This window comes from Stegodyphus dumicola, chromosome 1 (assembly GCF_044657685.1).
Source record: "Stegodyphus dumicola isolate Sdum_Otavi_A_Nest chromosome 1, ASM4465768v1".
Classification (NCBI taxonomy): Eukaryota; Metazoa; Arthropoda; class Arachnida; order Araneae; family Eresidae; genus Stegodyphus; species Stegodyphus dumicola.
In genome coordinates this window covers 242,186,859-242,209,079 of record NC_140768.1, presented here as the reverse complement: position 1 = coordinate 242,209,079, position 22,221 = coordinate 242,186,859, and the positions used below count along the sequence as shown (strand labels likewise).

The 22,221-nt window shown below is 33.5% G+C and overlaps 1 protein-coding gene across 1 annotated transcript in view; it reads right to left on the bottom strand.

Moving 5' to 3' along the window:
• The window catches only part of LOC118192190 (acetoacetyl-CoA synthetase-like), an 82,672-nt gene that overhangs the window by 59,642 nt on the left and 809 nt on the right, over positions 1–22,221 (bottom strand). The gene's annotated exons all lie outside the window — the stretch shown is intronic.

Here is a 22,221-nt window from a genome sequence, read left to right as displayed (position 1 = left end):
ATTATTAAAAAAAAACATGTTGTTGTTGTGACTTATCTCACTTGTCTGACAGTAATATCAGAACAAGCCCACGAAATTCATCGTGGCAAGGAGAGCAAGATTGACGTTTGCAAGAACCTTGAGCACAATGCAGGTGACAGTACGACTTCGATCAGTTACGCACCCAATTTTGATCGAGAGCACCCCGGGGGCATGGGTCTGCGGGTCAGCCATCCTCTCTTGAGGTCCGTGGGTCTACCAACCTCTCGAGAGGACCTTCGGCTCGCCATATATTTAGATTGCTCCCATGCCGCAAAGACGTCATATATTTACAAACATCCATGCCTTCTCTGGGATTCGAATTTGGGCCTTTCGGTACAGAAGTAGGCTTCCCTAGCCATTATATCCTCTGGGCGGCTCATAAAACACATCGTAGAAACATTAGGCTTTAATATATATTTGAATTTTTTTAATTATTAAAACAAAATTCATTTTAAAGACCAAATCTTAGGTTTTAATACTGATTTGTGGAATTTTCTTGATTATTAAAAAAATATGAATTGCAGAGACATTAGGTTTCATTTGTTAAATTAGTTTTTATTATGAAAACAAAACACATTGCAGAGATATTAGGCTTATTGCAGCATTAGACGTCATTGATTTATTGTAATACTTTGCAGGGATTCGTGTCACGGATCTTCCAGCTGCTAGCTAGCCGTGTTACAATTACACTACGAGAAGGATAATTCTTTTTAAGGTTATAAATAATTGCGAGCGTTTAACTTGGAGTATAAATTTTATGCACCATTACATGTTAAATGTAAAAAGTATCTTATAACTACAAAAATTAACATTTTCAGAGACGTAGCTAGCGTTTTTAGCACCAGGGGCAACTGAAGATTTTGCGCCCTTACTATGTGCCAAGCATGGAAAACATTTCATTCTAAAATTTCATAACATTCATTTGGCGCCCTCTGGATGCTGCGCCCGGGGACAGATGTTCCCTCTTGCCCCTGCCTAGCTAAGCCATTGAACATTTTATAAACTGATATTATTATGCTTGATAGGTTTTACTGGTAGAAACTTTGCAAAATGACTAATAAATTGCTAGACAGTAATTTATTGCATACATTACAGTTCTTTTTTGACTGAGTTAAATTCGTTTTTTCGTTACCAAACGTTCAATGATTTTCGTCCACAAAAAACAAAGTAATGTAATATTAATTTGTTGATGAACTCGTCATTTACATAACTTTTGTAGTTACTTCATGTGATATATTAATTCAAATCTTTTCCTTCTTTTGCATGAATTTTTTAAGAATAATATCTGCATTCAAATATTAATATAAATTAAGCTTCACGCATTTAATTCAGCTACTAATCAGAGAGAGATTATTTTAAAAATCATTGTTTAAGAGAGAAACGAAAAATGCATTATTAGCCGTCTTTTTTCTTTGCATATAGAGGTTTTTTTTATCATTCCTCAGGTCCTTTAAATTATATAGTATGAAAAACAAGTCTTTTCGAAACAGTTAATTTCAGATTTCAATATATTAGTTGGTAATCACTTTACGACAGTTTTAAAAATGATTTTACGACCAGCTAGCTAGATGCGGAGATTTTTAAATTCAAGCAAGACAAAAAATAACAATATGCAAATAGTTAAATAGTTTCCTTCATAATATTTATATTTTCCCTCCAAGTTAATGCTGGGAAAAATACTAAATAAAGTTAGCAAAAAGCTAAATTAAAAAAACTGATATCGACCAGTAATTATTACGAAATATCCTGAATCATATGCATCTCTCTGATATTCATGAGCTGTGTGATGAAATGAGAATTGAATTCCAACCGTAGTAAACGAGATACAGCTTGTTTTCATGGTTCGGTTAGTCTATCAGTATTTTATCGTATGAATCTTCGCACATTCTATAAAGCGGAAAGCGTTGAATTCTATCCAGTTCAAAATGCCATAGATCAACAGAATTGATCACAACAGAATTGATCACTCGTTTAACTTTGCGTTTTTATGACACCCTTTTAGTGTCAAATGATGACAAATTTCCTAACAATGAAAAACAGCTATTTCCTTAAGATTCTATTCCACGCTTCAGCGATTTCGGCTTTCTATACGGAATTGCCGAAAGTAGAACACATTAAGGTGCTATTTCCATCTTACATATAAAACATTCTGTTTTACAACCCATTAAAATACAGTATTCTTTTACTTTTTTAGTGTTTTTCTTCCTTATGCAGAGCAGGCAAAGAATGTGTTTTGAAACAGAAAACTCCCCGGTGGGGAAACGAGGAAGGAAGTATACATGTTCGAATTTTTCGAGCACACATACTACAATCCGAATTCGAATAACATATCGCAAGCAAAATGGGCCCTGTGGTCACTTAAGTCTTCAGCTTTCATTAAGGACATACTTGTGGGCGATACTCTTGTGATTGATATTGTTAATGAAATCGACGTTTTACTTCCTAGATTTATCAGCTGTGTTTCAAACTAGGTCACATCAACTGGCATGAAAGTTTGCTCAATCCGAGGCCCTTGGTTTTTGAAACGAGTAGAACTGATTCATGTAAATGGATTGTTACATTTAGACAGATGTACGTTCCATATTTTTACTAATGCATTATCTTGTATATGCTTGTTAGTTTAAACAAAGGAAATTAATTGGAGGAGAATGACTGAAATCGGTTTATGTCTCCGACATTAAAATAGTTAAAATTTTTTGAATAAATTACAGAAGCATTTCCGAATGAACAACTAAAACTGGTCATTTTTGCGTGACTGATCGCATTGATAAACTCAGCACTAATTGTATTGAGCTATTAATACTCAGCTTATTAAATTTTGATAGTAATCGATAATTCATTTACAGCTAAGAGATAATCACATTGTTTTGATGCAGTTGTAAGGCAGTGTTTAATATTAAATATTTCCTTCAAAAGAATGAATTGCGGAAAACACAAGGATATAATTTAAATAGTTTTTAAAAACCATGATTTGGATTTTCATGCTTTATAAAAAAATATTACGTGCTAAACCATTAGGCCCTACACGGAAAGGGAGGGATGCCCCGTGAAACACTTTCCAAAGGAAACTAGCTTGCATCCACGTAACACAGGAAAACCACGAAAACTCCGTGCAGCCGACCCATTTGCCAGAAATTGAACTCCGAACCGAATTACTAGCGTTCTACGGCTTTTACCGCTTGCACGTAGGTGGACCTAAATTTTATGCTAATTTTTTATTTTTAATTTAAATCAATCGATTAAATTATATTTAGTTATAAACTCCCTTTCTTGCCTTTTGCCCTGGTTTAATATGCATATTTCTGCGCTAAGAATATTTTCAACATCCTCAACTCAAAAATACACAGGACAGATTGCGGCTGGATCCAAGATTAAAATGATAAAATCCTTCCAAAGCCGATATGGTGTAAGATCGTTTTGGCCACTTAAAGAGAAGGAAAAGGGAAAAAAACCTTTTATGTAAAGCTTAACATAATTTGGTTCAACAATAAACATAGGATGTTTAGCAATTTACCAGTGTTTCGAACTACCAGAGTTAAGCTATCTTGCCATCCGGGCCATTTGTAAGCGCAAAGTATTGAGATTAGAAAGAATATTTTTCTCTAGTTGCCGATCATTTATCAGGAATGGTCAAATACATCTATCTGCCATTTAGCAGTCTTATCGCTGAGAATGTATTCTACTATTGTTTAAACATAACATTTACTTTTTAACTATTAAACGCGATGAATATTTTTCCAATATTCATAGTGTTTAATAGTATGTATATGTTTAAATAATAGTAGGATATATGTGTACATATATATATGTAGTATTTACTTTCAAAACATAATAGAGCACGTCTATTGCATTATTAAATGCTTTATTTTACTAATATTAAATAAATGAAAAGTAAGATAAATAAAATATAGTTAAAGTTAATTTTGCAAACAGTCTCACAATGATCGTAATTTCAACAGTTCCACGGAATTGTTGTACGGCTAGCTAACTCACAGTTTTCCATAAATACATTCAAAGGCACGTCTTGCCCACATACTACTATGAACAAACATCTTTGATGGACCTGCGGACAGTCTGTCCGCTTCCATTCCATCTCAGAATATCCCCTTGTCTGGAACGCGTCTCGTCTCCAGCACTTCCGATGCTCGTCTGTAGCTTTTCAAACTCTACACGGCTCTGCTAAGTTGAAGTAGAAGTAAATTTTGTGGAAGGATTTACCGCTACATATATACTATATCATTGTATGTACAAGTTAAGGTATGTACATGGCTATGTGTATGGTACTCTATGTGCATGTCTCGTATATGTCATGGTGTGTATATATCGGGGCATGAGTATGATTTTTTCGTAGGCATCTGTTTTTCCAATATTTATCCAATTTTATGTATACGTTTAATAACGGGATATATGTAAATGATAATGTATATGCTATGATATGTGCATGTTATGTTATGTACTAAGTATATATATATATGTCTGGCCAGTTGTAGTATACGCTGTAGAACATAAAACCAGTGTTCAACTAGACAGTTGCAGGTACCGGACGATACCCGATTTGTCATAAAATGCCGTCAAGGGTGTCCGGCCTTACATTCATTCGTTCGCCTGCATTTTATGTTTTCCATCAGTTCCACCAGAAATAGAATTAAGGGAATTTAAATGGGGAGTAAGAATGTAAACTTCACCTGCCAACTGAATTCTAGTTTTACCAGCATAACGTTACCGATACCGATAGTACTGTTTAGAGCCTGGGGCTTTGGTTTGGTTTATTTGATTACGGCTAAACGATGAAGGCTGAAGGAGGAAGACTTTGACTCGTATTAACTTACACATGAAAAAACCACGAAAATGCCTACAAACAACAGCATTCATAACTTTTTAATTCCTGTCATAGTACACGTTTTATTTATTTTTATTAAAAAGTTTGATTTTACTGGTATAAGTAAATTACCATTATTTTTTAGTAAATTACCATTATTTTAGTAAATTACCATAGTACACGTTTTATTTATTTTTATTAAAAAGTTTGATTTTACTGGTATAAGTAAATTACCATTTTTTTATGTACTTAGTCTTCTTGAATTCAGAGGCAAAGACGGGACGAATACTTGTCTGCTGTTTAAGAAGGTTAACCATAATTTAGATTACATGAAATTAGTTTTGACCTTACAATTGTAATTTCACTTACGTAACTTGTTCTGTATGTAAACTAAATAATTCTAAATAAAAGTCTAACAGCATATATAAAGTCTCTAGGAAAAGACCTTTCGTATTTATATTTCTATGAATTTCAGTGTAAGAATTGCTTGAAATTGAAATAAAAAAATCTAAAGTAAATAAGACCGTATTCCACCTTTTTGATCAATTAAATTAATGATAAGTAGATTATACTTTTCTAAATCATCATTATCCATGACTCACCTTTTCTTATAACCTTAAACCAAAGACGGCGTAAGGTATATTCTCTTTAGCTTTTTATTTTATATAAGAACTGCAAAACATTCAAACTGAATTGGGTCAAGAAGGGGGTTGAAGGCTGAGTCACTATCGTTAAAGCGATTTCAGATTACAAAGGATTTAGTAACAATAAGTATGGAGATAGCTATCTGAAAACTTGGCATGCGAACAAAGCATGCTCTAACGGCTTTTTAAACAGGACAGTATGGTTCATTTGTTCCTTACCTATCACTTAAACGATCTCATATCTTGTTGGTATGTGAACACGATTGTGAAAATTTAGTAAGGTTGGCCTCGTAGGTATTCTAAAAGCGTTCATTAATGACACTCTGTTCGTTTCCCCCATAACTGTCTCCTAAATACCAAAACTAGAAATTAAAAGGCATTTAAAAGGCTAGGAGAAATATACAGTTCCCTCTCATTGCTGCATGAGAAACTTTTTATCTTTAAAATGGGATATTACAATGGAAAATTTATCTAATACGTTATTCAAGTATTAATGGGGGAGTGTTCCATGCTGGAGGTCAAGATTATTTGAAATAGAACACCACTATATTTGGAAAATTTGTGATCTAACTATCTTGTCATGTGAATGTGTATATAGATCTAATAAAAATATTTAATTTTTTTGGCCTCTACTCTAAACCGTTATACAGTTGGCGTTATACATTTCATTGCATAATATTTATTTTCCACAGTCAGTCTTCTAGGTTTTGGAAACAGTATACAGCCTCAGAAAAGGTTAGGATTATTTAGATTAAAAAAAGTATGCGAGGATTATTTGCTTAAGGGAAAGAATGTTTTCGTGAAAAAGGAAATTCATGTTATTCCATTGGCTCGCATTCATGTTACTCATAGGTAAAACAAATCCAGTGCAGTCAGTCTATTCATTGGGATCTGAACTTGGGTCGAACTACCAATGTTCAACTGGTTTTTACTAATCAACCTCAGAAAAATTTGGTTTAGTTCATCTAATTATGATAAAGCAGACAAGGGCTAATTTTCGTAGTGGACTTTCTAAAGGAAGCTGACTCATGTCCATATTACACACGGGGAAAACTACGAAAAGTCGATTGTTGGCCAGTCCATTCGTTGAGATTTGAATCCCTGTTGAACTACCATTGTTAAGTGACTTTACCTCTCGGCCGCTGGTGGGCTTGCTTCTCATAAAGGAAAATAAACACAATAAAACGAAAATTTAATTTACGCTATGCTTTTAAAGTTCTAATAGTTCAAACGGCGTTTTAGAAAATTTAAGGAAGTTAAATAAAGTGATTAATTTTGTTTAGATTTTTAGTGTAGAGGAAGTCAAAATGGAACTCAGCAGCGGGGTACAAAGAATTATTTTCCTTATTTGTAATCTTAACGAGATAGAACTCGGTGAAAATGACTGTAGTTGCTACTAAATCTCTGTTTACACCTATTACGGTCATTTTCATCGATCTTTTAGGCTATATATGTTAAGGAATCTTGATCATTTATTTATTACCAGTATGCAGTGATACCAGTTGATTGTAATTTCAAAGTAAATCTTTATTAATTAATATCAATACAAATCAATACAACTTATATTTAAATATTTTTATTTAACTTTAGGACCTGTAAGATAAAGTTACTTATTTCCCAAGTTGTTTAGTTTCGGTAAACATCTAACTTAAACTGTAATTTTGGGAATGTTGAGAATGTGTGAAATGAGACAGAGCAGGGTACCATCCGTTTTGCATAATAAAATTTGCTACGAGTTAACAAAAAGATTCTAAATGCCAGAGTTTTCTTCCCCGATTTGGATGCTGAGACATTAAATATAATTTCATAGATTAGATTCTTATACAAGCCTTCTCTTTTAATGTATTTTAAAGTAGCGAATGTTACATTTTATATTAACTAACCTAGTTTAATTTGCCTGTACTCTCATTTCTACCTTCGCTATTCCCACCAGAATGCAGTAGTTAAAATATCAATAAGCATTGATTTCTTGAATTTAGGGAGAGAACATTTGGCAAATTTGTTGAACATCACTCTACACATTTGTGCTTTCTGTATTGAATTATCATCTTTAGCTTCGACAAGCCACTTCTTCTTTGTGAATATTTAGGAACAAAACAAGGCTTATTAGGCCATTTTGATTTGTTTTTTAATATTTGATTAGACATGAAAGTGTTTTTCTGAATTACTCGTAAGTACTAGAGATTTGTTTGTATTTGTTTGTATTAAACTTTTATAACCGTTATTTGCCATCTTAATAAATAGGGTTTATTTTAAACCATCATTTTGAGTTGTGATTCCTGCAGTTAGAAAGGGAACGAGATGATAAATCATCTGACTGTTTGGTTATAGTTGTTTAGACAGATGAAAGCAGTACAGAAATATATGCAGATATTACTGATATGAATTGCATAAAGTATGTCATGAAATAAATAATCTAGTAAATTAATATTTTTCATTTAAATAGGGTCTTTTACTTTCTAGAAAGTTAGATTTTGGTAAATGAATAAAGCAAAGCAAAAAAGAACTACCTGCCTAGAATTTGAAACAGGATAAACAATAGGAAATTAGAAAAAAAGAGACAAGAAAGAAGAGTTAAGCTTTTCTTCTATTCTTTAAAATATGTAACCATAAGCATTTTTATTTATCGTTATTATTAAGAATTATGGTGCATATCTGAGGTTAATATACAGGGTGATTCCAAAGCATCTGGCAGAAATGTAAAGGCTAGAGAAAACCTAAATAAGCAGATTTTTTATAGTAGAACATATGTGCAGAAATGATGTGCTGAGGTCATAAGCGGCGCTACTTACCTATTAAATATTCATTTATTTAAATAGGAAGGAAAGAAAAATGAATGAACTGACAGCCAGGCGAATATCCTTTTATTCCCTTAATAGATAAAGTATGAATAGAAGACTGTATATAGATGATTCTTAAAAAAAAAAAAAAAAAAAAAAAAAAAAAAAAAAAAAACATAATTAAACAATGATAATCTTTCTCAACCGTCGTGCTGTTTTATCTGAAGTATAGAAGAATGACGACATATAAAAGTCTATGTTTGAACGATCTATTTAAACAAAAGCTCCAGGTAAGAACAAAGGGGAAGACACATTAGCAAAATAAAGTACAAAATACAAGGTACCAGAAACAAGGATAAGTACAAAAATCCGAGTTTATCAAGCGGTCCGAGCCTCTCAGTACCAAGCTGAATTAGTAATTTAGTAATGCCAGACAAGGCGGTACAGGTGACGGAAAGCGAAGACTCCTAGCGGTCACCAGAGGTTAACAGGAAATACCTCCGCCTTCCTATCAGGAGTTTATTGCAACAAAAACAATTTTGACATGGCCAACAAGGCGGCACAATGCAATGCACTAGGAGTAACGGGCACCCAGAACTGGCTCGCTCGATAGCCACATTACACAGATAAACGTCCCAACCCCTAGAGGCCATCCAAGGAGGCATAACGCTCCGGTAAACCCAGGGGGACGATTTTTATTTCACAAGGTCTGGGGAAATGAAAAACGACAATGGTAGGACGAAAAGCTTACATCCACCGAAAAGCTTAGCACATACACTGAAGTGACAAAAGTCATGGGATACCTCCTAATATTTTGTCGGTCCTCCTTTTGCCCTGCGAAGTGCAGCAATTCGACGTGGCATGGACTCGACAAGTCGTTGGAAGTCCCCTGCAGGATTATTGAGCCATGCTGCCTCTAAAGACGTCCATAATTGTGAAAGAGTTGACGGTGCAGGATTTTGGGCACGAACTGACCTCTCGATGATGTCCCATAAATGTTCGATGGGATTCATGTCGGGCGATCTAGGTGGCCAGATCATTCGCTGGAATTGTCCAGAATGTTCTTCTAACCAATCGCGAACAATTGTGGCCCGGTGACATGGCGCATTGTCATCCATAAAAATCCCATCGTTGTTAGAGTACGTGAAGTCCATGAATGGCTGTAAGTGATCTCCAAGTAGCTGAAGGTATCCATTTCCAGTCAATGATCGGTTCAGTTGCACCAGAGGAACGAGTCCATGCCATGTAAAAACAGCCCAGACCATTATGGAATCACCACCAGCTTGAACAGTGCCTTGTTGACAACTTGAATCCATGGCTTCGTGGGGTCTGCGCCACACTCGAACCCTACCATCAGCTCTTACCAACTGAAATAGCGACTCATCTGACCAAGCCACGGTTTTCCATTCGTTTAGGGACCAACCGATATGCTCACGAGCCCACGAGAGTCGCTGCAGGTGATGTCGTGCTGTCAATAAAGGCACTCGAGTCGGTCTTCTGCTGGCATAGCCCAAGGAAGACAAATTTCGCCGCACTGTCCTATCGGACACGTCCCACATTGATTTCTGCGGTTATTTGACGTAGCGTTGCTTGTCTGTGAACATTGACAACTCTACGCAGACGTCGGTGGTCTCGGTCGTTAAGTACAGGTGGTCGGCCACTGCGCTGTCCATGGTGGGATGTTATGCCTGAAATTAGATACTCTCGGCACACTCTTGACACTGTGGATCTCGGAATGTTGAATTCCCTAACGATATCCGAAATGGAATGACCAATGCGTCTAGCTCCAACTATCATTCCGCTTTCAAAGTCTGTTAATTCTCGTCGTGCGGCCATAATCACGTCAAAGCCTCTTCACATGAATAACTTGAACTCAAATGAAAGCCCTGCCAAAGCACTTCGCATTTATACATTTTCTACGCGATACTACTGTCATCTGTATAATTGCATATTGCTATCCCATGACTTTTGTCACTTCAGTGTAGTTCGATATCGACCGTTCCTCAGTGCTGACCAAGGGAAGAGTCAACCCCTCAAGAACCCTAAAACCAAGCGGCGAACAAGACAATACCATATGGCCCCTGCCGAGCGTGAGCCTACCACAGAACAAACGATGGTCTAATCACTGTGAAGATTGCTAATTTTTCCCCAGAAGTCGAGTCTGTCTGAGAAACAAGGTGGCACTGAAAGCAAGATGAAAGGTGTTCAGTGATGCGCCCTCAGATTAGGAGTACGGCTAGCTAGACGTCATTTCATATCGAAAGAGATGGACCAAAACGCAATGATGACCGGCAATCGAACGAAATCAGCAAAGATTTATCTGTGGGCTTTCCTGGACTCTTATTAAGCTGTGTAGCCTATATCTTGTTTGAAATCGTCTCTTGCAGAGACGTCTTATTGAGATTTTTCTTATGTGCAGTTGGATAATGTGGAGCAAGATTATTGAATTCAGTTCGGGTTTTAAGCTGAACAATGCACCAGTTGAATGAATGTTCGTGATTTCTAGATTGCAATGTGACTGAGACACATTTTCTCCTGAAATTTCTCCCTGAGTGCCATCTGCCTAACAACTTAGACGTGATTTTCGGGAAGAACATTTTCTACAATCCTCAAGGCATAAAACCGCAGAAAAATGGTCTAACAGTATTATCTGCAAATAAATAAGTGATATGTGACTAACATTTCTATAGATAAATTTCGGATTTCCGTTTCATCTCATATAAGATTTGCTACTTTGTAAAAATGAATTTTACTTAACTATATTTACTTTTGTATAATACACAGCAAACAGAAAGTTAGAGGAAGAAGATAAAATTCACCGTCATTGCTTATTTCTTGGTGTCTATAAAAGAGCTCTAATTACTATTGGATAATTCACACCATGTCACTACTGAGATTTAAAATAACAAAGCATATTTAGGTCATTATACTGCAACCTTTTTAAATTTCCAATTACTATATTGTTATGAATGGCAATAAAACACAATGGGAAGAATTTTAATTCAGTTCTACTATGCGGCCTCTTGGAAAAAAATAAAGTTTTAAATTAGAACTCTCTGACTTTCTCTGCCGGAAGTTTGATGAGTGTGATCTTCACCTGGAGGATTATTCTGAGGATGCGAATAACTGGTTGGTCGCGACAAGTCATTCTAGGTTTGTAGGTTGCACGTGATTGGTTATGAAATGGAAATTATTATTATTTTTTTATTTTTCAAAGGAAGTATGAGACAGTATAGTTTCGTCTCATTGCTACAAAATTTCGCTGCAGTGTGTTATCCACCTGATATTGATAATTCTGAAGTTTTCGAACATAATGTTTCCTACTTCTTCATAAATTTAGAAAGCTAATTATAATGTACTTACACTAGTTTATTACTATTTAAGAACTAAAAGACATAAAGACAATTTAGTTATCTTTGAAAAGCAAGCACACCCCAGTTACTAAATACAATGCACAGGTAGCTGATACCCGGAGCAGGAGTTAGCACTATTAATGAGCAAATTATATTAAATTTATGTTAAAATGTTTTAATAAAAAACACAGTACTTTTCTTTAGCTGTACTTACATAAAATATCTATAGCATATTGATTTATTTTAAATATTATTTTAAGGTATACTTTTCCAAGGGTGGAATGGGAGTTCTCCGAATAAAATCGTATAGTTCTAAGGGTTCCGTGAGTCAACAAAGTTTGAAGATCATTGCTTTACAATATTATATTTTTACTGTGTCTTGCTTTCGATCATAGAATAATAAAAGCAGTATCATTGAGAGAAAATCAAATATTAAAAAAAAAAGCCACTAGATTCTTTTATTTGAATAACTATGCTGTTATCAGTGTTTTTCGGTGAAATAAATTGGTTGAAATCTTATTATAGTATTTCTTGTTATTTCCCAAAATAATTTTTTTCATCCTATAAAAAACAAAAACTCGCGGTTATTAAAATTGAAATTAGACAAAACGAACTTTAGATGGACAATTTAAAAGAGAAAAAAAGTTTTTTAGAGATTATTGACATTAGTCCCTCTTTTTTCATGAACGAAACTACAAAAAATATTTTATCATTTAAGTATAAGGAATAAAATAAATGAGTAGCAGTAAAGCAGAATAATGTCCATCTTTCTACATAATTAAAATCAGTATAAGGTTGAATTTTCCTAATCTTAAATTTTCTTTTAGTAATTTACATTATATTACTTATGACAAAGTCACTCTTCCTAATTTAAACTATCGTCTATTTTAAACCTACTAATTTACATTTCTTGTGAAGCTGATGGAAGAAATAAAAGTAAAAATGTATTTAACATAAAAAATCACATGCTAATTAAAATGAACCTTAAATATTTGGGCTGAGATGTAAAAAGCGAATAAGAAATTGTTGAAATGGTCTCTAATGCTACAGACGCGTTCATGAGATAAGCTCGTATTTTTATAATCGTATGACGTATTTATTTTCATACACTTCTTTAATTGAATACGGCAAAGTACGGGAGGGGGTGCTGTTTAAGGGAAGAGATGATTCTGATGGAGTGATTTCTAAGGGAAATGTGTTTATATTTATGTTACACTTAATAATTTTGTAAGTTACTCCATCTCATAATTCATGTGCTGAATTTAAAGCTCGAAATTATGAGATTTATTTGAATTAACATGTTATTTTTGTGCTAAATTTTCCAATACTTCTGTTTCTTCCCCAGAAATGTAAATTATGTAATTAAGAATGTTAGTAAAATTTATGTAATTAGGATATATAAATTAAGCAGGTTTTAAATAGCAGCCGAGAGGGAAGTTGACAGAGCTATGGCAACGGTATTAGCTATGCTGTTATGTGTGATCCACCCACCTGAAATGTAGTTAAGTTTCGGCGAATACCTTTTAGCTTTTATTAACAATTGAGTCAGATCAGACTTTTTCTGAAATCGGGTTACTGAGATTTGATTTACTGTTCGTTTCTAAATGTTTCACTTATGCTCCAGGAGCGATGTTGCTGTATTTTCAGTTGTAATCTAGGAGTTAATAAATGCTTAGTTTGATTTTATGTTGTAGAATCATTAGGATTATTTTGATGCAGAAGACTTGAAAAATGACTAATGCCCTCGCCGGGACTCGAATCTCGGACCTTTCGAATACGCGCAGAGCGTGCTGACCATTACAACCCGAAGGCATGCTAAGAAGGCAGGAGAAATACCTCATAATGAAACATGAAATTAGTATTTCATACTTGTAACTTAAATGTAAGTTTGATAAGTCGATTACAACCTAAAAAAGGTAAATAAGTATTTAGTAAGAATAAAAGTAAATTTAACCTCACAAAATTAAAAGATATGCATATGATAAAAAACTTCATGAATTTTAAGTTTAGTAAAATTTGTTCCACGAATTAGAAAGTACCACTATGTCATTGCTCGAAGAAACGCATCGTAATAATATAATTATGCGCAGGTATTAATATAGTTAATTAACACATATTAATATAGTTAATTAACACATATTAATATAGTTAATTAACACATTTATTCCATATATAATTATGCACAGGTGTGATATTAATATTATCTGCATCAGGCTTACACTACCTAAAAAAACAGGGATTTGTAAAAATCCAACAATATCTTCCAAATATTCTAATATCTACAGATGATGAATCTTAGGAAAATATTCCTAAGATAACAATTTCTTATTTGGATTCTTTAATGCCATAAATGAGCGTAAATATTTTCCAGCGGCAATTTATCAGCATTTTATTTATTGTTATTATTCTGTGGTTATGTTAAAAATGACAGACGGAGAGATTTGCAAAAAAGTGCAATATGGTTATGATATTTATGGTTTGAAAGCGTTTGATAGTTGAAGAAGTATAGAAAAGATCTTTATTAATTTCTTATCTGTGTTCTTTAATGTAATCAGCGGGGTGGGGGTATTTTCAAGCGACTATTTATCGGTAATTTTTTTACTGTTCTTGCAACTATAGTTATATTAAAGATGGCAGAAAAATAATTTAGCAAAAAATTGCTGCATTTTCATGATTTATATGGTTAGGAAAACTTTGGCTGTAAGACGGAACTGTGCTACAATTTTTAGAGAGAAAATTCAAGAAGAAAGGGAAATGTCGATGACATAAATAAAAGAACTTTGAAAGACTTTATGAAAAATGATTAAGCACTCATTTAGTACTTTATGTACAATAAAGATTTGGTTGTGCTCAACAGTGACAGAGGACAGCTTAAATGTGTTAGGCATGCTCAGTGTCCAAGGAAAGCTAATTGAGAAAGAAGAATCAAAATAGATAGAAAGTCCTAAAATTATTTAACGTAGATAAGTTAAAAATTAAATTAAAGAGAAAAGAGTCTCTTTATTCTTGTCTCTTAAATTTCACCAATTTGCTTATTCATGTATCCGAACCCATAATTTATTTATTCATTTATCCAACTTCAGCAAAGCATGCGAAAACTATCTGTCTAAGGAAAGATATATCTTCAAACAGAATCTTCTAAGGGAAATTGGCTCGTATTAACGTTACACATTGAAAAATCTACGAAACCCTCTTGCAGCGAGCCTTTTTACAAAGTTAGAACTCTTAGAACTCTTGGATTGTATTGTTAGCACTTAGCTGTCTTTCCATTGCGTTAGAGAGGAATATATTCGAGTTAAACTTTAATTAATTTTATCATTCTAAAGTCACTTGCAGCCCCTGTCTCATATCTTGGCTTATGCCCATGTATAGAGTTACTAACCCCAAACGTCGTACGGCAGTGGAGAGTTCATTGTTATGATGTTTTAAAAGCTTTGTCAATCCATTCTGCTATGGTGGTCAGAGATGCTTGTTCCTACCTATGTTAACAGGTGCAGATTTATAGAATTGATGACCAGCTTCCCTATTCGCAGATGTTTCTTCCTTATGGCAATAATTTCTCATAATATTTATTACTTTCTTTTGTAAGGGCCCGTTCTTATTAAACCTTTCTTTTACATACGATGACTTATACTGGGATGATTCGGCAGCAGGGCTTGAGAATACATAGTGTAAACAGAGAATGAAATGTGTAAGCAGAGAGAACCCTCTTTTGTAAATACATAAATTATTGCTGTATTCTCAACCCGCAAGAAGCACAGACAAAGCTGTCACTACCTTTACTGCTTCTCGCTCACAGATATGTGGGGAATGAACTGTAATGGTTTGGTTGATACAGAAATTACTACGGGACGTAGCTAAGATCTCGGCCCTCTTGATCTACACTATCCCACTCATTTTGTAAGGAATTCTTTATGAAAGAATCAATTATACTTTTACTCTCAACTTTGGCCCCTGTAAGTTAACACCAGAGGCGTTTTCATTGTTTGCAGTCTATAGTTTGAAGTCGACTTTTGAGTCGTAGTTTTAGAAACATATCAATTGGGTATTATTTTGGTGTGCATTATTTTAATAGAGAATTAGGGTGTACATGATGAATTAACAGTTGCCGAAAGTACAACTATTTAACTTTTCTAGTCTACAGACTAATTTTTGTCTCTTACCATAGAATCACAGAGTACAAATTTAATGCAACAACAGTAAAATCATTTGAAAGCTTATTTATGCTTCGGGCTGAAAATTACAAAAGTATGGCATTAAAAAAATTCAAACGTCGCTTCTTGCGGGTTGAGAATACAGCAATAATTTATGTATTTACAAATCTAATAACAGATTAGAAACTAATAAATTGGCCTTTTAACAAGCGTGACTGCTGATGTAAACCCGAAAAAAATCAGATCACATTGATGTAGCACAGCTTCTACGGTAGGTAAAATGCAAGTTTTATAGTGCTACCAGCTGAAGTTACCACTAATTTCTTTAATTTACATACTTTCTCGTTTTTTAAACTCTCTTAATTTGCATTTCTAGCGAATTCGGCGTAAAATGTAGTTATGAAAGAAAGATTAAACGTAAGAAAAAACTTTACTCGAAATAGTAGTTAATTGTAAGTAAGAAAATAAGTTGAGTCTAGATTTGAAAAAGGGCAAAAGAGCTATAAACTGCAGTTTCGATGAATGCTCGGCAAACTAACAAGAGGAAAAATCTAAAACTTCTAATACTATTACATAAAAATTAAATTAAAAAGAAACCGGTCAAAAATAAGGGATGGCGAACCCCTTAAGTGAGTGCTGAAAACTGAAAATTAAGCTTACTGAAACTCGTCGTTATCCTGGAAGGGAGGATACAATTCCAGAAAAACTGAAAACAAATTTTTAAAATGTTAATTCATAAAACATGTGTATACAAAATCTGACGTATTCATAAAAGACGCGAAAGCAGTACTTGTAAAACATATTTCCTATTAGTACTATTCCTATTAGTATTTCCTATTTAGTATGTGTTTCTATTAATATAATTCTGATTAATAAGATTCTTGACTTGTCAGGAAATGCAGCTCTTTGTCTATTCTTCGTTCTTTTAAAGAACTAAAAATTGTGCTTCCGCTATTCAATTCACATTTTCTATTGTTTCTGCCATTGAGAAATTATGATCTTAGAATTTCAAACAGTCATATTTTATTAGTATTGGAAGAATATTGAATATTCTCCAACTGCTTTCTCGGTCTCAATGCCATTGACCAATCGTGCTGAAATGATCTATTCAGAAATTCCTTTTCAATATATTTGAAAAAGGTTAGCCTTTTATTATCGCTAAAAAAGAAAAGCCGTCTTCTTTTCAATGTAATCCATTGATCAAGGGTATTTGCAAGTTTAATAGTAACTGAACTATAATTTTTAAGGAGAACAAGATATAAGAAATTTGAATACGTATACTGTATAAATATTAACAGTTTCAGAAAGAGAAGTTGATTCATTTCTCAATGTACACATTTTCGTGAGGCTTCTTTGACCCTTATATTCCGTACAGGTCATTTTACAGGTAGGTCGAGCCACGAAGTTCAAATGAATAAGTGATGATGTAAAGGCCATCTGGGGAGAAAATATCATTCTATGATACTGTTACGTAATAGCAAAATGAAGGTATAAGATTTAGCTTTAACTCCTTTCTAAATTATTTAAGTGGATAGCATTTATCTCTTTCTGTTATTATCGGGACTGAATTCAAATAACCATTCATATCATGAAAGATAACTAAATTTTCATTAAGCGGTCCTTTGGTTCAATATTTAGTATTTTATTTCTTTCATTTGCAAGTGCAATTCGGAAGCTAACCCGTTTCACTGTAAATAAAAACGTACGTAGATTCAACAATTTTTTTATTTATATCTGAAAGGTATAGCTGTTCTCTGTTTCTCAACATAGTCACCGTGTACATTCAAGCACTTAACTAGCGTTTTACTAACTCACAAATTCCTTCTGCATAAAACTCCGCCGTCTGTGACTTCAACCAACATGTCACAGGCAGAAGCAATTTGCATAAAATAGTCTTCTTAAACTGCCATAGGCACTTAATTATACGTTCAGTAGCTTCAAATGTAATTCAACTGTAATTCATTTTCTAGTTAAATTAAATAGCTTCTGTAGGGTTTATAGACTGATATATGTGCCACATGGTATCACATTAGTTATGAAATAATACATATAAAAGAATACTGTGATAATTATCATTGTTTCTAACAAAACGTAGGTGTAATTTAATATGAACTGCTCTGCATATCATATCGTAAACCAGGAAGTGCATTATAATAAATGCAGTAAGAGCACTACATGTAATATGTAGTTATAGAAATATTTTAAAAAGCATTTAATTTTATTACAAACAATTAAATTGGGTACTTACGTAATATCCCTTCCACCATGAAACTTTCGCTTAGCAACGTGATTTAACGCCAGTTATGGATAAGCGTGACATCACAACACATTCGTAACATTTGCGCTTTCTTTTAATGTAACCTCTATTAGTTCTCAATAAGGTACCTTTTATTTTTATAAACAGGGACATAAATGAAGTGTTACTGCAGCATTTTTTTCTTGCTGCTCATTTTGTTTTTTTCCCCTTGCATGCCGCCCAGACGGTATAGTGGTTAGGGAAACCTGACTGCAATACCAAAGGGCCTGTGTTCGAATCCCGGAGAAGGCATGGTTGTAACAGTCCGTCCCTTCATAGGAGGCAATGGTGGCCCACCTATCAGGTGCCCCCATAATAAAGAGACTACCACATCTGGCCTTAGTATAGATTAATGGACTTTGCTACAAAACTCTAACTGTTCACAATCTACCATTGGGCGAAATTGTTTTTCTACTACTTGGACTAAAAAAACTACTTAGGATCTGCCATCTACAGAACAGTAAGGAGTGGAATATTTTCAAAGTTAAGGGATTTTACCATCAGAAACAGTTCGTATTATTGGATGCAGCTGAATATGGCTGACAAAACAGATAAGAACAGTTACTCGCAGAAAGTTTGCTTTCATAGCGTTCTAAACAGAGCTTCCGATAAAACCGGAGGACGTAACAAAATAGTAGAAATCGACGAAAGCCTTTTTAGGGAGCGCAGAAACGAATCGGGTCGAATACTGATTATTTATCAAATAAAGAGGTATCATTACTTTCAGAATTCCGCAGGAACAATTGGTGAAACTTTAATGGGATCTTCGAAAACTTTCATGGTTCGATGGTAGCCACCTTTTATGGTCGATGGGATAAATACGTAAGTACCTAAAATTGTATTTTACGTTTTAAATATGATCAATAACTTGAACTGATATACTAGTTGCTGTTCCACAGTCATAAAATTTATTTCGCAGCAAGAAACATGAAAAATCATTAGCTCCTTTTCTCAGATTCGAATTCCTAAGACCCAGGTCACTAGCCGGACTGTTTCCAGTTACACCACGACATACGGTAAATGATAAGAAAATTTCTTGCATTATTATTTCAAACTTCGAGGTTTTATAGAGGAAAGGAACGCCACTAAACAAAGAACTAAAAAGTGTTCAATTTCACTTTTTCAATTTTACAAAATAAAAATGTCTATATTTCTTTATTTCTCAGAATGCGTCTAAGGTTCTAACAGTTCACCGATTGTTTCAACATTTTTAAACGATAAGTAATGACTTCTCTGAGATAAATTTTTAGCAATCGCATAATTTGGAGATCATTGAGTTTTAACAGGTCATCGCGGATCAGCATATTTAACGCCCACATATGTTTTTTTCTCTATAGCTACTCAAAAGGAACATGCATGCAAATAAGACAGGGACAATACAGTACTTAAAGACAAATATGATGAGTGATTGGAAATACTAAAAGAATTCATAGACAATTTCTTGTATTGAGCACGTTAAGTTATAAGGTATTTCTCCCGTAGCATGCCTTCGTGGTGTAATGGTCAGCACACTCGGCGCGTATTTTGAGAGGTTCGAGTCCCGGCGAATCAAAGTTAACAATGATCGCCATTTGTCACATATTACTTTTAAAGCAAGTTATACATATATTTCCAAGAATTATAGTTTTAAATTTTATTAATTTATTGAATGTGTGACGTTAATTATGGGTTGTTCTATGGTAAGATTCAGGTAAATTATAAGTAAAAGTTTTCAGCCTCTTTTAAATTACTTTTAGTGTTCACAGGTTAAGAAATTATCAGTAAAAAAAGCACAAAAGTATGATTGAGAAAAGGAAAAAAAATAAAAACACAGTTACAAGTCATTTTTGATAAAATAACTCAGAACTATTCATTAGAAGACTGTGAAAAAAGGGAAAAAAGAGACTCTGAAGGTGAAATAAATAACAGTGATTACAGTACGGCCCTGAAATATATATATAACTTAGCCGCTATATCATATGAGTGAACAAATTATAATTTAATGATAATATAACTTTGCACATATTTCTCATATTTCATATATTCATCATTTTCATATATTTCTCATATATTCATCATCGAAGTAAAAAAAGGAAACACAAGTGAATTTCATTTTTCTAAAACTGAAAAATCTATTTAAGTCAAGACAATATTTTAGTTATATCTTTAAATGATTTATTACATTTTTGGTTTAAAGTACTCAAAGAATACATTTTTATCATTAACTAATTAGTATTTTAAAGAGCAATTTTTTATTATCTAGGTATCTTAATTTATTATTTAAGTTTGTCTTTGGTCTATTTGATTATGGCAAAGCATATTAGGGCTATAAGCCTAAGGGAAGGGATACCTTCTGTGGAGGACCTTCTAAGGAAAACTGTCTCATATCCACGCTAAAAGGAAGAAAACCACGAAAACGCCATGAAGCCAGCCCGTTCGCCTAGAATCGAACCCAGGTATCAGGTGTTTAGGTACTATAAGGTAACTGTCAGCATTGAGCGACTTCTCCGCGCGACTGCTGGCATGGATATCGTTAAGTTCAGGTTCAATCGCATCAGATGTTAAAGCTTTGTTGGTTATTTGCATAATATTACTCTGCTATAATGCTGATAATTTTTCGAGGTGTCAAATTTTGCGCAAATGTTGCCTTGAAGCGTATTTAATGTAACCTTTATGCGTGCTTTTTAATATGCTATGTTTATCATTTAATTCTTCTTTTCAGAAAGTATACGCGGCGCATTCCCCTCTCCGTTTTTAGGCCGTAATTAGTACGAAAAGGGGGAATATATGCGAGTAACTACGATACTTATAAAAGCAAAGGATGTATTAAAATTATATTTTATTCATATTTAGCTTTTAGCTATTACATAGATTCAAACTGATGCTCAGAATTAATGATTCAAAGTCTTTCAAGAAAAATGCGCATTGACCAACACGCCGAAATCTTTTCTTGTCTTGAACTGGTCGTGAGTTGAATACTAAGCATGTTCTAACAGCTGTTTCACGCTTTCTGATATGGTTCAGTACTTTTGACTGTAAGTTGATAGTGCGTTAATGCATCACAGAAGATGCATTAAGATATTCGTATATGAAAATTTTGAAGATTTTTTAAATCTTTTTCAGTTTACCAACGATGTTTAAAAATTACGTAATTTCTGAAAACGATAAAAGAACTATTTATAAGTCCTCCAAAAAAATTCACTATTATTTCTTCATTTTAAAACAAAAGAGTACTTAAGAATTAAGAAGCTGCGCTAATTTTATCGTTTTATTTTTAATAAAAAATTAAAAGAGTCAGAATTCTAAATTGTTGTCTATTACTATCACTAAAAAGATAAAAACCATTGTTCTAAATTGTCATTTTTCATTTTCAGTACAAAATTAAGACGACCAGAATTATAAATTTAAATCACAAGGGAATAGAAATGCAAATATAATTCCCTTAAGATTTAAATTTGTTAAAAATAGGTAAAGCATGCAGAGTTAAAAAAAAAAAACGATTTTATATGCATCTTTTGTTAAATTTAAATTAAATATCAATCCTTAATCCAAATTCAGTTACATATAAAATTCTTTCACTTAAAAAATGTATATTCAATTACAATCCAGTTATCGAAAAACATTAACTATTATGACGTGGAAAATTTTAAACATTAATATCTAACTTAATCATAACTTTTTTTTTTACTTATTATGTGCTCCGCCATTAGGCGAGTGTAAATGTGTTTCGAAGGGAAACTCGCTCGTATCTACGTTTCGGATGGGGGAAGCCACGAGGGTCCTCATATGGCCAGCCTGTTCGCACTCACTGACTCGAGCTCCAGACCGAACTACCAGCGTGCAGCGGCTTTTACCGCTTGGCTGCTGATGGGTCCTCTCATGATAATTCACTAATGAATTCTCTTATACTGCATATTTGTGAAACTAATATCTGGGTCTATAGTTGAACAATTTATTAGTAATTATTTTATTTTTGAATTTAATATTTTATTGTGATTTTGAAGCTAAAAAATTTAAAAACATTTAAAGTATCTCAAAATATCTGTTTACAATAAATAACATATATTTGCCATTCATTTTATCGATCACTTGTTAAAACAATTATTCCATTACAACAAAAAGTGGTACGAAAAGTCTCCAACTGATGAAAGTATACTAAATTAGTTTTCAATACA